This window comes from Eucalyptus grandis, chromosome 9 (assembly GCF_016545825.1).
Source record: "Eucalyptus grandis isolate ANBG69807.140 chromosome 9, ASM1654582v1, whole genome shotgun sequence".
Lineage (NCBI taxonomy): Eukaryota > Viridiplantae > Streptophyta > Magnoliopsida > Myrtales > Myrtaceae > Eucalyptus > Eucalyptus grandis.
In genome coordinates, this window is record NC_052620.1 from 34,577,108 (window position 1) to 34,582,455 (window position 5,348).

The 5,348-nt window shown below is 41.6% G+C and overlaps 1 long non-coding RNA gene across 1 annotated transcript; it reads left to right on the forward strand.

Moving 5' to 3' along the window:
* The first annotated feature begins 4,573 nt into the window (after positions 1–4,573).
* LOC104419495 lies at positions 4,574–5,348 on the forward strand. Its single transcript, XR_720820.3, has 2 exons — positions 4,574–4,736; positions 4,837–5,348. It is a non-coding gene; the product is annotated as an uncharacterized LOC104419495 (long non-coding RNA).

Below are 5,348 nucleotides of genomic sequence, written 5' to 3' on the forward strand. Positions count from 1 at the left end.
AAAGTTTAAAAAGTAAGATATAGCATGCCAGTATTTGGAAAGCCAATAAGATAAGAGATTGAAATAACAACGGATTTGGCAGATGAATTGACCAAGTTGCTCCACACAAATGGATTTGGACTCCAACTGCAGCATTACATCAAAATTAGCACCATCAAACTCCATCCTTCAAGCACCCGAAATTGAAAAATCCGGGTAAGACCCATCACAGTCCCATAACCAATATCCGTATCCTCTAATGGAAATCCTATCTCTTTAACAGGCTAGAACCCGCAACACAAGAGGACGCAGCAAAAGGCGAAATGATAAACCAGGCTAAACCCGAAAACATGCGACCGGCAAGTAAACAGGGATCTGGGTCACCGACTTGGAGACGTATCGGGTGCAATCAGGGCAATGCCCTCCTTCGAAGCGGCGCGTTGAGCTTCGGATTTCACAATGAAATTCTCGTCCGTGCAGGTGAGCCCAGACAGCCAGTACAGCACCTGCTCATCCACACAACAGGCCAAGCAATTAAGGAACGACAATCGAGCCACGTCAATTCCGCACGCCCCACGCCACGACGGACATACGCGCGCAAACCCACTATTTTTCATCCGAATCCTCGAAAGCGGGAAGGCTAAGACACGAACTTTCCTAATCCGCGGACGAACGAAACGAAACCCTAATAAGCCCGGGGGGGAGAGGGACCGAGAGATGTGAGCATTTCATGATCATTCGGCCCGATCGGGGATGAAGGGATTACCTTACACGCCTGACGGGAAATCAGTTGGTTGTCGGCTAACGTCGGAGATCCCCAAGATAAAGTGACGAAGGAGAGACTTTGGCCGCCCCCCAGTCCAAAGCAGAGCGCGCGCCGTCGCAGAAGGAAGAGGGGCTCTGTCCCTCAATCGGTTGCCATCGCCGTCGCCGTCGCAGTCACCGTCCCTACCGCCGTCGCCGTTGCAGTCGTCGTCCCTGCCGCCGTCGCCGTTGCACCTCCAAGCCAACCAAGAGGAGACACGAGACGAGAGGAGAGGGCCAGAGTCGAGACAGAATAAAACCTAGAGTCGGGACCGACGGGACGGGAGAGAATAAACCGAACCGATAAGAGAGATTTTATCGGTTCATGGTTCGGTTCGGTTCGGTTAACCGATAAAAACCGAACCGATAAAAGAGATTTCGGTTTTTAACGAGAACCGAACCAAAAACCGAACCGAACCGAAAAAACCGATTTTTTCGGTTCGGTTCGGTTCGGTTTTCGGTTCAGTTCTTGACACCCCTAATGGAGACATCAACGGGAGACGTTTCTAACTCTACGACGGTCACCTTTATATGCCGTCAAATGAGCCTATATTCTTAGTCGAGACGATATGATTGAAGAGCACTAGCCTAACCTCTAGAGTGTACCTGTTGTTGAGGCCCTTCTAACCTCTAGAGTATCAATCGATTCGCAATTATCATTGTGGCAAAGCTTCTGTGCAACTTGTGTGATGATATGTATCCTCGTATCATCATCGCAGCTCTTGTCAATAGAGCTAATAGCAATATTTGTTGAGTCTGGGATACCTGGAGTGTCAAAACTCAGCACAAAAAAAATTACATAAGTGCCAAAAGTTAGGAAAGTAATACTTAAGTGTTAAAATCGGAGTAAAATAAATCAGTTAAGAAATCTTACCAAAACACTGAAGTGGAGATTTTTCGGCAAGCCAAGCACAAACAACGTCATTTTGCACGTTGATGTGGGTAAATAATCAATATAAAAATTAAATAAATTTAATTTAAAATCAATTTTAAAAAAATGGAAGATGAAGGTAGTTAGTGGTGAGGGCTCAGCCCTTGTCGCCGCTGCCTCCCGGCCGTCACCCCGAAAGGTGTGGGGAGGGTCGATCGAGTCACTTAGCCCTGGCCGAGGGGCCGGCGACCCCGCCTATTCTCCCCTCACCTTTCTAGCGATGATAGGGAGGCAACAACAGCAGTTGGTTACCTCCATCTTTCTTTCTTTTTTTTTAAAGAAAAATTGATTTTAAATTAAATTAAATTAAATTTTTATATTAAAATATGAATTGTGCCAAAACAACGTGATTTTTGTATTTCTTTGCTAAGTCAGCATTACGACAAATTATGTAAGCCAACAAAATTAATAAAAAATTATCACGTAAGATTTCCGGTGGGATTTGCTAAATGTGGCACCAAAGTATCCAATTTTTCAAAAAAAAGTGACAGTTAAGTGTAACTTTACTAATTTTTAATACTTAAATGTCATCTCATGCCAAGTTTTGGCACTTATGGTGTTCTTTTGCCAATATTTATTCTTGAACTAACATCATGTGCAGGCTCAATCTTCCTAACCAGCACGAAATGTGAAAGTCGACGTAGGTATCGCAACTTGCGACTGCTCCGAAGATCATCCTTTTGCTCAATCGATTTCGGAAAGGGCTTTGTGCCCGACGCGGGAAACTATTGGGTGAGCGCACATACCACGCCTCATCAGCTAACAAGCTGTTATCAAACTTGATTGAATGATCTCATCCATTGGACGTCTACAAAACGGAGAAATTCTCTAAGTTCAGTCATATTAAACAATCCCGACATGCTGTTTACTTGGTTTGGTATAAAGCATTGCAGTCAAAGATGGGAGTCCGTTCAATGAGGGTTCATCTTACTCCTCGATTTCACGGATACTTGGCTGATGCATGAGTCGTCTGGTTTTCCATGCAGAATTCTTTCTGTTTTTTTACATCCTAACTTTTATATTAAAAGACCAAATTTCATCTCACCTCATATTATCAAATTCTCTCAACATATGCACATGAAAATTGGAAATGCTTTTCCGAATTGAAGAAATATGTTTCATAAGGACAACAGAGCAATGTGTCTTGTGAACAAACATCATCATTGGATTGGACGTAACGGTTAATTTCCAACCGACATATTGCCCAAAAAGTTAACATTCATTAAAAAGAAATTCTACTAATGTTTAATCACAACTTTTCATGAATTTCGAGTTTCGACATTATTGTAGGCTTTTTAGATCTAGGTAAACTACTTCTAAGCACCATCTCACTGCATCATCACTGACGTTCTAGCAAAGTGCTGCCACGAATGTGCATTTCAACCGCTAGATCTAGTAAACAAGATTTTTATACATAAGAGTTCCATACCTTTAACGGTCAAAGCGTTCGGATTTGTGACTCATGGTGGCTTTATGATGCCTAAGTTAGTAGTTATTACAGAGAGAGAGAGAGAGAGAGAGAGAGAGAGAGAGAGAGAGAGAGTAGTTGCGGGTTGGGTGGCAATTATGCTAACCTCGGTGGATGAACGGGCTCTCGGTCTTTGGGTAACGATTCTACCGTCATCTCCTGTAATGAGCTTAGCTTCTTTAGGGAGAACGTTTCAACCAAGGTCACGCCGGCCGCCTTCAACTGGCCTGCATGTCATGTCCGACGGCGGCTGTTTTCCTCTCCGGCATGTCCAGGACACGTGTCGATCGCTCGTAGGTATTGTTAAATCTGTCGTTAATCATCACACCTAATGTAGATCCACAGATATGAAAGCCTGTAAGAACTATGCGCGACGAAAACTTGAGTCGCTGTTGGAAAATAAATGGTGCCCATTGACTAGTAGTAGAAGTCTATGGCGAGCTCACCGTCTTCTTCGTCAACTGGATCGGAACTAGGAAAGGGATTATGGTCAAAACTGAAGGCTTTTTGTGAAGACAATAACGTGGAAAATTTCCAGGAAATGTGATGAATGGACCGCTTTTCCTTATACCTTGTTTTTATATGTGTGTTCCAACGTTACGTGTATTTATAAGAATTTATTAACTGGAAAAGTTCAAAATTTGCCAACTCACATGCTTTGAAATTTGACCGACCAAAAAAAAAAAAAAAAACATACTTTGAAATTTCTGATATCCAAAACTTCGGAAATTTTGGTCATGATCCAATATTTATATGTAAATTTACATATTACATTTTCATAATTTCTGGAAATCTTAATAATATATTTCAAATTTTGGCAATGTTTGCACGTTCTCTGTCTTTTTTTTCTGGAAGAATTTGCCGCCCTTTAGGAGCTTTATCCAGATATTCCCCTTGGGTTTATGCAGTAATAGTATTGCAAAAAAAGTTTATTCGGAGTTATTTGACTATGCTGCAAGGTAAATAATCTTAAGTAGAAGCTTTAATTAGTACGTATCTTCTATTGGTGTATGGTATTATTTATGCAAAATTACAATTCTTCGCATTAAAGCGTCAGGCATGACACTTAAAATAGATGAGACAGCGTGTGGATGTTTTCCTTTTAAGGACAATAAATAAACTAGGACCGATCTTGATGAGGTATAATTTTGGCCACTTGATAGTTGGACTCTTATGTCACACGGTACAAACCACTTGCAATGACTTTGGACTCTTATGTATCTGATAGTGATACATAGTAGTGACCTTTATGGTCTTGGATTTAGAACATATCCTGTCGTCCATGAGAACAAGGGAGCTTGTTTATTAAAGATAGAAAATCTCCATGGGATGATCAACTTAACATAATCAAATTCATGATTTGTCACTTTAAACCCGAGAGAAAAACTTTATAAATAGCCACCTAATGGAAAGCAAAACGTGCCAAGCCAGAGCTACCAAATACCTCTCCAATATTCATAATGAGGAAGGCCTTTCTTCTTGCTTGCGCTCTTTTGATGTTGTTCGCTCTTCTCTTCCTTCCTTCCACCGAAGCTCGAGCACTCCTTCAAAAAGGTGAACTCAACATCTCTCTCTCTCTCTCTCTTCATTATTTCAAATCGATGTGTATTAGCTGAAGAAATATAATGAATCATCAACATGATAATGTAAACAGGACCGTTAGACCAGCCGCAGCCAGGATGCGGACGACAACCTGGGGGCAGGTATACACCGTGCCCAGTGAAACCATCTCCGCCAACGAAGTGTGGTCTTTATGTTCGTCAATGCCGTCCGCCAGTTATCCCCAAAGGGCCATGAATCCAGGGAGCTAAGTTAAGCTGCTCATGACAGCAAAATTGCACCATAATATGAAGTACTTTCACGACACTGTCATCGTGAATAAATAAAGAAGCTGAGTGAAGTCAGTCACTTGATGAAGCCTTGTTTCAATACCTAAAAACGAATTAAGGATGAATACTATGTAGAGGATGCAACTTAATGTATGAAACAATAAAGGAATGAATGAATCGTCCAGTTTATGGTATGTATCTTTTGAAAGGAAAAGGGAACAGCGACAGAGCTTGTCACAGGCTTCATCTTCTCTTTCAAATTGCAATATGATGAATTATCTAGATGTAAGTGTAATGAAGTTCTTGTCTAATCTGTGAAAGTAGCTTCCAGGAGTAA